The sequence below is a fragment of the Oncorhynchus keta genome, chromosome 19, assembly GCF_023373465.1.
Source record: "Oncorhynchus keta strain PuntledgeMale-10-30-2019 chromosome 19, Oket_V2, whole genome shotgun sequence".
In the NCBI taxonomy this organism is placed as follows: Eukaryota; Metazoa; Chordata; class Actinopteri; order Salmoniformes; family Salmonidae; genus Oncorhynchus; species Oncorhynchus keta.
The window spans coordinates 78,391,544-78,404,320 of NC_068439.1; the positions used below are offsets into that span (position 1 = coordinate 78,391,544).

Sequence of the window (12,777 nt, forward strand, 5' to 3'; positions counted from 1 at the left end):
CAAGATGTTCTCCAGGTTACCTAATCCAAGATGTCCTCCAGGTTACCTAATCCAAGATGTCCTCCAGGTTACCTAATCCAAGATGTTCTCCAGGTTACCTAATCCAAGATGTACTCCAGGTTACCTAATCCAAGATGTTCTCCAGGTTACCTAATCCAAGATGTTCTCCAGGTTACCTAATCCAAGATGTCCTCCAGGTTACCTAATCCAAGATGTTCTCCAGGTTACCTAATCCAAGATGTCCTCCAGGTTACCTAATCCAAGATGTCCTCCAGGTTACCTAATCCAAGATGTCCTCCAGGTTACCTAATCCAAGATGTCCTCCAGGTTACCTAATCCAAGATGTTCTCCAGGTTACCTAATCCAAGATGTTCTCCAGGTTACCTAATCCAAGATGTTCTCCAGGTTACCTAATCCAAGATGTTCTCCAGGTTACCTAATCCAAGATGTTCTCCAGGTTACCTAATCCAAGATGTCCTCCAGGTTACCTAATCCAAGATGTCCTCCAGGTTACCTAATCCAAGATGTCCTCCAGGTTACCTAATCTAAGATGTCCTCCAGGTTACCTAATCCAAGATGTCCTCCAGGTTACCTAATCCAAGATGTCCTCCAGGTTACCTAATCCAAGATGTCCTCCAGGTTACCTAATCCAAGATGTTCTCCAGGTTACCTAATCCAAGATGTCCTCCAGGTTACCTAATCCAAGATGTCCTCCAGGTTACCTAATCCAAGATGTTCTCCAGGTTACCTAATCCAAGATGTCCTCCAGGTTACCTAATCCAAGATGTCCTCCAGGTTACCTAATCCAAGATGTTCTCCAGGTTACCTAATCCAAGATGTCCTCCAGGTTACCTAATCCAAGATGTTCTCCAGGTTACCTAATCCAAGATGTCCTCCAGGTTACCTAATCCAAGATGTCCTCCAGGTTACCTAATCCAAGATGTCCTCCAGGTTACCTAATCCAAGATGTCCTCCAGGTTACCTAATCCAAGATGTCCTCCAGGTTACCTAATCCAAGATGTTCTCCAGGTTACCTAATCCAAGATGTTCCTCCAGGTTACCTAATCCAAGATGTTCTCCAGGTTACCTAATCCAAGATGTCCTCCAGGTTACCTAATCCAAGATGTCCTCCAGGTTACCTAATCCAAGATGTCCTCCAGGTTACCTAATCCAAGATGTCCTCCAGGTTACCTAATCCAAGATGTTCTCCAGGTTACCTAATCCAAGATGTTCTCCAGGTTACCTAATCCAAGATGTCCTCCAGGTTACCTAATCCAAGATGTCCTCCAGGTTACCTAATCCAAGATGTCCTCCAGGTTACCTAATCCAAGATGTCCTCCAGGTTACCTAATCCAAGATGTTAGGTTACCTAATCCAAGATGTTCTCCAGGTTACCTAATCCAAGATGTCCTCCAGGTTACCTAATCCAAGATGTTCTCCAGGTTACCTAATCCAAGATGTCTCCAGGTTACCTAATCCAAGATGTCCTCCAGGTTACCTAATCCAAGATGTTCTCCAGGTTACCTAATCCAAGATGTCCTCCAGGTTACCTAATCCAAGATGTCCTCCAGGTTACCTAATCCAAGATGTCCTCCAGGTTACCTAATCCAAGATGTCCTCCAGGTTACCTAATCCAAGATGTTCTCCAGGTTACCTAATCCAAGATGTCCTCCAGGTTACCTAATCCAAGATGTCCTCCAGGTTACCTAATCCAAGATGTCCTCCAGGTTACCTAATCCAAGATGCCCAGGTTACCTAATCCAAGATGTCCTCCAGGTTACCTAATCCAAGATGTCCTCCAGGTTACCTAATCCAAGATGTTCTCCAGGTTACCTAATCCAAGATGTTCTCCAGGTTACCTAATCCAAGATGTCCTCCAGGTTACCTAATCCAAGATGTCCTCCAGGTTACCTAATCCAAGATGTTCTCCAGGTTACCTAATCCAAGATGTCCTCCAGGTTACCTAATCCAAGATGTCCTCCAGGTTACCTAATCCAAGATGTCCTCCAGGTTACCTAATCCAAGATGTCCTCCAGGTTACCTAATCCAAGATGTCCTCCAGGTTACCTAATCCAAGATGTCCTCCAGGTTACCTAATCCAAGATGTTCTCCAGGTTACCTAATCCAAGATGTACTCCAGGTTACCTAATCCAAGATGTCCTCCAGGTTAGCTAATCCAAGATGTCCTCCAGGTTACCTAATCCAAGATGTCCTCCAGGTTACCTAATCCAAGATGTTCTCCAGGTTACCTAATCCAATATGTCCTCCAGGTTACCTAATCCAAGATGTTCTCCAGGTTACCTAATCCAAGATGTCCTCCAGGTTACCTAATCCAAGATGTTCTCCAGGTTACCTAATCCAAGATGTTCTCCAGGTTACCTAATCCAAGATGTTCTCCAGGTTACCTAATCCAAGATGTTCTCCAGGTTACCTAATCCAAGATGTTCTCCTGGACTCGAGTACTACAACCCTGAACAGTGCCACAACGCCGGGTGTACTGCCGGCCTGGGAGTACCGAGATCTTAATGTGCTTTCCTTTTTCCTGTGGTTGTATCAGAGCACAGTGTGCTTTCAGACTCGGGTTCAAATGCTATCTGAAATGTTTTAAATACTTTGAGCGTTTGCTTTAGCCTGCCTCGAGTGCCAGTTGGGCGGGGTTGGATTTTTGGTCCCAACAGGCAAGCTCAATCAAGCACAACAAAAGTATTTTAAATGATTTTATATATAGAATTTGAACCCAAGTCTGGTGTGCTTTCCAATGTGGATGCTATCACTGCTAGCTAGTCTATGCCTAACTCCTCATACTAAATTACCTTCAGCTGCTCCCTAACTGCCTGCCTGTCTATCTGTTTGCCTGCCTGTCTGCCTGTCTGTTTGCCTGCCTGTCTGTCTGTCTGTCTGTTTTTTAACAATTTAACAGACATCTATCAGAGTCACATCTATCAGAGTTCTATCAGACAGATAGTTAGCAAACCATGCAACTGCATGCTCCGAAAGACCTACACTCAACAATCTCTGCCCCAGTATAGCATGATCAACTGTATCAAAAGCCTTAGAGAGATCAATAAAAAGTGAGACACAGTGCTGTTTTTAGTCAAGGGCTTCAGTGATATCATTTAAAACCTTCATGGCTGCTGTAATTGTCCTATGCTTCTTCCTGAAGCCTGATTGGTACATTGATAAAATAGAGTTAGTATATAAAAACTATTTTAGCTGTTCACTCACAAGGGTTTCAAGTATTTTCAGCAGGAGTGACAGTGAGATTGGCCTATATGTATTTAAAAGAGTTGTATATACTGTATGCTATCAATCAACCAATAAATCACATCTTCTAATATGGTGTGCAAGTGGCAGGAAATCGGTAAGAGAGTGTAGAGGGGCTAAAGATGCTCCACAAACATCACACTGGAGAATCAATACAGCTCAATCAATACAGCACAATAGCACAGCTCAATCAATAAAGCACAATCAATACAACACAATCTATCATGATCAATCAAATCAAGGAATCAAGCAATCAATATCTTTATTCCAGAAATATCTGTGAAAATTCATTTTGTAGCCAGGAACAGAAAAGAAATGTTTTGGAGCTTATCAATGAATCAATCAATTAACCAATCAGTGAATATCTTGTCACATTCTGGAAATTAATTATGGAGCCCGAAATTCACATCACATTGTAGAACATAAATCACCAGACAAAAACATTTGACAAAACACTCAGACTTAGAGAGAGGTAAGAGCTCTTCAGAACTGTCTGGATGAATGTCAGCTTACCGATCATTGCACCTGTACATAGCCCATCTGTAAATAGCCCACCCAACTACCTTATCCCCATATTGTTATTTATTTATTTTTGCTTCTTAGCACCCCAGTATCTCCTCTTGCACATGTATCACTCCAGTGTTAAATCTAAATTGTAACTAGTTCGCCACTATGGCCTATTTATTGCCTTACCTCCCTAATCTTACTACATTTGCAAACACTGTATATAGAGTTTTCTATTGTGTTATTGGCTGTACGTTTGTTTACTCCATGTGTAACTCTGTGTTGTTTGTGTCACACCGCTTTGCTTTAGCCCCTGTGGACAGTGATAGGTGGAACCTGCTCTCACCCGGGTGACTGAGCCAGTAAAGCCTGTGTGTTTACCAAACCTAATCCACCCACCATCTAATTCATCTCAACATCCACCAAATCAATAATCATACTTCAGATTAAATTGCTTTTTTTCATTCAATCTTTCTTAATGATTTATAGTATTATTATTATTTTTTCCAGATTGTAAATTTTTAACACAAGACATTTAACATGAAACAGATTGTTGATTTAAAATGGAACAGATTGTTGATTTAAAATGGAACAGTTTGTTGATTTAAAATGGAACAGTTTGTTGATTTAAAATGGAACAGATTGTTGATTTAAAATGGAACAGTATGTTGATTTAAAATGGAACAGTTTGTTGATTTAAAATGGAACAGTTTGTTGATTTAAAATGGAACAGATTGTTGATTTAAAATGGAACAGTTGTTGATTTAAAATGGAACAGTTTGTAAAATGATTTAAAATGGAACAGTTTGATTTAAAATGGAACAGTTTGTTGAAAAAATGGAACAGTTTGTTGATTTAAAATGGAACAGTTTGTTGATTTAAAATGGAACAGATTGTTGATTTAAAATGGAACAGTATGTTGATTTAAAATGGAACAGTTTGTTGATTTAAAATGGAACAGTTTGTTGATTTAAAATGGAACAGATTGTTGATTTAAAATGGAACAGTATGTTGATTTAAAATGGAACAGATTGTTGATTTAAAATGGAACAGATTGTTGATTTAAAATGGAACAGTTTGTGATTTAAAATGGAACAGTTTGTTGATTTAAAATGGAACAGTTTGTTGATTTAAAATGGAACAGATTGTTGATTTAAAATGGAACAGATTGTTGATTTAAAATGGAACAGTTTGTTGATTTAAAATGGAACAGTTTGTTGATTTAAAATGGAACATTTTGTTGGTTGTTGTGTTCATTAAGATACAAATTGTATCCTTTTCATATCGTGTTGTGATTATTTCAATCACCTGATTTAAGAAACAGCCCTACAACCTTTGAAACATTAAGGAAGAATTCTGTGTAATATTCTATAGGCAAGAGTCTTTAATTTAATGCCTGAGTGACTAAGTGACATGTTACACCACCCATTTAATCCCCATTAATTCCTTATGATTTACAAATACTGAATTTAGACCAAATCCCAGATCAGACCATTCTATCCCTGAGAGGTAATTTGGGTTCAAAGACCCTGTTTATATGATGAATGAACACATGAATAAATAAAGTCAATCTCTCTAGCATCCGGGGGTTAAGGGTAATTTGCAGCCCAGCTTGGCAGGGACTTCCAGCATGTCGGCAGATGTCTGAGAATCATTGTTCTTTTTTAATGATAGGTGGAGGTTTGGGTGGGAATGGAAGCAAAAACATAATTCTGTTTGAAGGACACCAGCACACTGAACTATACTCACAGAAAGTGATTTTCCACTCCAACAAAGTGAGTGTTACATGTATGACTACTCTTTGACCCTTTGACCTTGTATTTTTCAGGTGTCCTAGCAACAGATATGACTGAAAACTCCAACATAAACACATAAATACAACAAATACAAATAATGAAGTTCGATTGAACGCTACGAATTATGGGACTGTGACCAATGGCAGGGGAGCAGTGGCATTAGCCTGGATCTCAATGGCAGGGGAGCAGTGGCATTAGCCTGGATCTCAATGGCAGGGGAGCAGTGGCATTAGCCTGGATCTCAATGGCAGGGGAGCAGTGGCATTAGCCTGGATCTCAATGGCAGGGGGCAGTGGCATTAGCCTGGATCTCAATGGCAGGGGAGCAGTGGCATTAGCCTGGATCTCAATGGCAGGGGAGCAGTGGCATTAGCCTGGTTCTCAATGGCAGGGGAGCAGTGGCATTAGCCTGGATCTCAATGGCAGGGGAGCAGTGGCATTAGCCTGGATCTCAATGGGACCCCTGAATATATAGAATGATTTCATAAAATGTAAGTAATAAAAGTAGTGGCATTAGCCTGGATCTCAATGGCAGGGGAGCAGTGGCATTAGCCTGGATCTCAATGGCAGGGGAGTAGTGGCATTAGCCTGGATCTCAATGGCAGGGGGCAGTGGCATTAGCCTGGATCTCAATGGCAGTGGCATAAAGATGACAGAGCCTGGATCTCAATGGAGTGAGGGGCAAGCAGCTATACATGGATCTCAATATCACTCATTTAAAGATCCCTGACTCTTCATAAAACGAACAGTTAAAAATTTACCTCAAACCATATATAATGAATTAAGGAGAATTTATAGTTTCCAATCTTCCCAAGCATGCAAACAGACCCAGAGAGGTCACAGGATCGGTGGTTAAAGATGACAGAGAGGTCACAGGATCGGTGCTTTAAAAGAGAATATCACATTTAAAGATCCCTGACTTTCAAAATAACGAGAGACCTTTTACCTCACAGGATCGGTGCTTTAAAGAGAATGTCATGGATCCAGCGGCTTTAAAAGAGAGAGAGGTCACAGGATCGGTGCTTTAAAAGAGAGAGAGGTCACAGGATCGGTGCTTTAAAAGAGAGAGAGGTCACAGGATCGGTGCTTTAAAAGAGAGAGAGGTCACAGGATCGGTGCTTTAAAAGAGAGAGAGGTCACAGGATCGGTGCTTTAAAAGAGAGAGAGGTCACAGGATCGGTGCTTTAAAAGAGAGAGAGGTCACAGGATTGGTGCTTTAAAAGAGAGAGAGGTCACAGGATCGGTGCTTTAAAAGAGAGAGAGGTCACAGGATTGGTGCTTTAAAAGAGAGAGAGGTCACAGGATTGGTGCTTTAAAAGAGAGAGAGGTCACAGGATCGGTGCTTTAAAAAGAGAGAGGTCACAGGATCGGTGCTTTAAAAGAGAGAGAGGTCACAGGATCGGTGCTTTAAAAGAGAGAGAGGTCACAGGATCGGTGCTTTAAAAGAGAGAGAGGTCACAGGATCGGTGCTTTAAAAGAGAGAGGTCACAGGATCGGTGCTTTAAAAGAGAGAGAGGTCACAGGATCGGTGCAGGAAACTCCACGAACGATAGATTCCCTTGGAGAAGTGGCTAACGGATCACCTTGTGATTTAGCGGATTTAAAAGAGAGAGAGGTTTTGATGCGGTTGCATGAAATTAGTCTTTGAGTGATATAGATGACAGCTAGGGGGCCGCAAGAGGATTTTATTACTCAGCACACTGTGCGTGTGTGTGTGTGTGTGTGCGTGTCTGCGTGTGTGTGTGTGTGTGTGTGTGTGTGTGTGTGTGTGTGTGTGTGTGTGTGTGTGTGTGTGTGTGTGTGTGTGTGTGTGTGTGTGTGTGTGTGTGTGTGTGTGGATGTCTGTGTGTGCACATATGTGATATTGGAGTGACACACAGCCCACTGGGCAAAACCTGGTTGCATTTCCACGTAACAGACTCTAATATTCAGTCTGACATATATAGACACAATTCAAGATCAAAATCTCTATCATGAAAGAGCATTAAACAGGAGAAAAACTAAAAAGGGGATCTGCTTTGAAGGTCTCTTTGGAAGGGTCTAAGGTCTGGGTAGAGCACGTGCCAGGGTTAGATGCACAAGCACACGCACACACATGCACACACAGATGCACACGCGCACACACAGATGTTTGACATTCCTGCCTGTCCCCGTCACAGGTCCCCTCGGAATAGGCACCTTCACATGACAGCCTGGACGTCTTAGAGAGATCCTGTTCCCAAAGCACATTCTCCCTCCTCCATCCTCCTCCATCCTCCTCCCATCACAACATGCCTTTTTTTCAGTCAGCTCTTTACTCAATGGATGCTTTATGGTCTATTTTCATCACACAAAACCAAGTTTTGTCCACAGACACCGCAACGTGTTTGCTGGGAGTCAGATAAACATTTGCAGAGAGATCTTTGATGCTTGGAATTTCTCTCTCTCTCTTTCTCTCTCTCCCTCTCTTTATGCGAGTCTGTTCATGTTTGTAATCTTCATCTGACTATCAGTGCAGTAAGATTTAAAGGGCACCCCAATCTTTCTTTCTTTCTTTCTTTCTTTCTTTCTTTCTTTCTTTCTTTCTTTCTTTCTTTAATCAAATCAAATCAAAGTGAGATAATATCTGTTTAAGGAATATGTACCTACAACCAACCAGTTACAATGACATTCATGTGAAAGAACAAAGCAACCCTCAACCTGTTAGACCCCAACATAACCATAAGCAATACCATCATAACCATAACCACCATAACCATAACCACCATAACCAATACCACCATAACCAATACCATCATAACCATAACCACCATAACCATAACCAATACCATCATGACCATAACCACCATAACCATAACCAATACCATCATAACCATAACCACCATAACCAAAACCACCATAACCAATACCATCATAACCAATACCATCATAACCAATACCATCATAACCATAACCAATACCATCATGACCATAACCACCATAACCATAACCAATACCACCATAACCATAACCAATACCACCATAACCATAACCAATAACCATCCATAACCATAACCACCATAACCATAACCACCATAACCATAACCAATACCATCATACCACCATAACCACCATAACCATAACCAATACCATCATAACCATAACCACCATAACCAATACCATCATAACCATAACCACCATAACCATAACCAATACCATCATGACCACCATAACCACCATAACCATAACCATAACCATACCACCATCATAACCATAACCACCATAACCAATACCACCATAACCAATACCATCATAACCATAACCACCATAACCAATAACCAATACCATCATGACCATAACCAATACCATAACCAATAACCAATACCATCATACCACCATAACCAATACCATCATACCACCATAACCACCATAACCATAACCAATACCATCATAACCATAACCATAACCATCACCATAACCATAACCACCATAACCAATACCACCATAACCAATACCACCATAACCATAACCACCATAACCATAACCAATACCATCATGACCATAACCACCATAACCATAATCATAACAATACCACCATAACCATAACCAATACCACCATAACCATAACCAATACCATCATAACCATAACCATAACCATACCACCATAACCATAACCACCATAACCATAACCAATACCACCATAACCAATACCACCATAACCAATACCATCATAACCATAACCACCATAACCATAACCACCATAACCATAACCAATACCATCATAACCAATACCACCATAACCAATACCACCATAACCATAACCAATACCACCATAACCATAACCACCATAACCATAACCAATACCACCATAACCACCATAACCACCCATAAACCATAACCACCAATACCATCCATAACCATAACCACCATAACCAATACCACCATAACCATAACCAATACCACCATAACCAATACCACCATAACCCACCATAACCAATACCACCATAACCAATACCACCATAACCATAACCAATACCACCATAACCAAACCAATACCACCATAACCACCACCAAACCAATACTACCATAACCAATAACCACCATAACCACCATAACCAATACCACCATAAACCAATACCAATACCACCACCAACCATAACCACCCTAACCATAACCACCATAACCATAACCAATACCATCATAACCATACCACCATAACCATAACCAATACCACCATAACCATAACCAATACCACCATAACCATAACCACCATAACCAGAACCAATACCATCATAACCAATACCACCATAACCATAACCAATACCACCATAACCATAACCAATACCACCATAACCATAACCACCATAACCATAAGCAATACCATCATAACCAATACCACCATAACCATAACCAATACCACCATAACCATAACCAATACCACCATAACCATAACCAATACCACCATAACCATAACCAATACCACCATAACCATAACCACCATAACCAGAAGCAATACCATCATAACCAATACCACCAATACCAATACCACCATAACCAATACCATCATAACCAATACCACCATAAGCAATACCATCATAACCAATTGTCACGAATCCCGCTTCATGAGTCTGTTTGCCTGTGTTTCTGTCCTGGAGTGTGTTCCGGTGTCCTGGAACGCACCCTGTCTGGATGCCAGGCAATGTAGCCAGTTGGGAGTTCTGATTACCCGCACCTGTATCCCATCAGCTATCTGCACACCTGGTCCTGATCATCATCTCTCCTCTTCATAAGCCCGGACCTGACATCCATTCCCTGCCGGATCGTTAGCCATGAACAGTATGTTGTGCCAGAGTGTCAGCCTCAAGTTGGATAGAATTGTTGTTTTTTTACGTATTGCTTGTCTTAAACTTACCTCCGTTTGTTCTGTCTTCAGTTACTCACCCGGATCATTTACCCCATTCCCGCCTGGTCGTCGGAGGATTCCGCTACCCCATTGGATCCACCTATTTACTCCCATCAACTCACCACCGCTGCCCGCTACGCCACCTGGATATATCTACCCATTCACTTGTAAATAAATACTCACCTTCTTCCTACTCTCCTTGTCCTGGTCTGCTTCTGGGTTCGATTTTGAAAGAACGTGACACCAATACCACCACAACCAAAACCACCATAACAAATACCAACATAACCAATACCACCACAACCAATACCACCATAACCAATACAACCACAACCAATACTACCATAACCAATACCACCACAACCAATACCACCATAACCAATACAACCACAACCAATACCACCACAACCAAAACCACCATAACAAATACCACCATAACCAATACCACCACAACCAATACCACCACAACCAATACCACCAAAACCAATACTACCATAACCAATACCACCACAACCAAAACCACCATAACCAATACCACCACAACCAATACCACCATACCCAACACCACCATTACCAATACCATCATACCCAACACCACCATAACCAATACCATCATACCAAAACCACCACAACCAAACCCACCACAACCAATACCACCATAACCAATACCACCATAAACTATACCACTACAACCAAAACCACCATATCCAATACCACCAAAACCAATACTACCATAACCAATACCACCACAACCAATACTACCATAACCAATACCACCACAACCAATACCACCATAACCAATACCACCATAACCAATACCACCATAACCAAAACCACCATAACCATAACCACCATAACCATAACCAATACCACCATAACCAATACCACCATAACCAATACCACCACAACCAATACCACCATAACCAATACCACCATAACCAATACCACCACAACCAATACCACCATAACCAATACCACCACAACCAATACCACCACAACCAATACCACCATAACCAATACCACCATAACCAATACCACCATAACCAATACCACCACAACCAATACCACCAAAACCAATACTACCATAACCAATACCACCACAACCAAAACCACCATAACCAATACCACCACAACCAATACCACCATACCCAACACCACCATTACCAAACCCACCACAACCAATACCACCAAAACCATAACCAATACCACCATAACCAATACCACCACAACCAATACCACCACAACCAATACCACCACAACCAATACCACCATAACCAATACCACCATAACCAATACCACCATAATACCACCATAACCAATACCACCATAACCAATACCACCATAACCAATACCACCATAACCATAACCAATACCACCATAACCATAACCAATACCACCATAACCATAACCAATACCACCATAACCAATACCACCATAACCAATACCACCATAACCATAACCAATACCACCATAACCAATACCACCATAACCCATAACCAATACCACCATAACCAATACCACCATAACCAATACCACCATAACCAATACCACCAATAACCATAACCAATACCACCATAACCAATACCACCATAACCAATACCACCAATACCACCAAAACCATAACCAATACCACCATAACCAATACCACCATAACCAATACCACCATAACCATAACCAATACCACCATTACCAAACCCACCACAACCAATACCAGCAAAACCATAACCAATACCACCATAACCAATACCACCATAACCAATACCACCATAACCAATAACAAGACAACCAATACCACCATAACCATAACCAATACCACCACAACCAATACCACCATAACCATAACCAATACCACCATAACCAATACCACCATAACCAATACCACCACAGCCAATCACAACATTACCAATACCACCATTAGCAACACCACCATAACCAATACCACCATAACCATAACCACCATAACCAATACCACCATAACCAATACCACCATTACCATAACCACCATAACCAATACCACCATAACCATAACCAATACCATCATAACCAATACCATCATAACCATAAGCAATACCATCATAACCAATACCACCATAACCAATACCACCATAACCAGTACCACCATAACCATAACCACCATAACCATAACCACCATAACCATAACCAATACCACCATAACCAATACCATCATAACCAATACCACCATAACCATAAGCAATACCATCATAACCAATACCATCATAACCAATACCACCACAACCAATACCACCATAACCAACACCACCATAACCAATACCACCAAAACCAATACCACCATAACCAACACCACCAATAACCATAACCAATACCACCATAA

At 41.2% G+C, this 12,777-nt stretch overlaps 1 long non-coding RNA gene across 1 annotated transcript; it reads left to right on the forward strand.

Annotated features, from left to right (window-relative positions):
* The first annotated feature begins 9,752 nt into the window (after nucleotides 1-9,752).
* LOC127909639 (uncharacterized) lies at nucleotides 9,753-10,617 on the forward strand. The gene is made up of 2 exons (XR_008072237.1): nucleotides 9,753-10,357; nucleotides 10,455-10,617. It is a non-coding gene; the product is annotated as an uncharacterized LOC127909639 (long non-coding RNA).
* The last annotated feature ends 2,160 nt before the right edge of the window (nucleotides 10,618-12,777 follow it).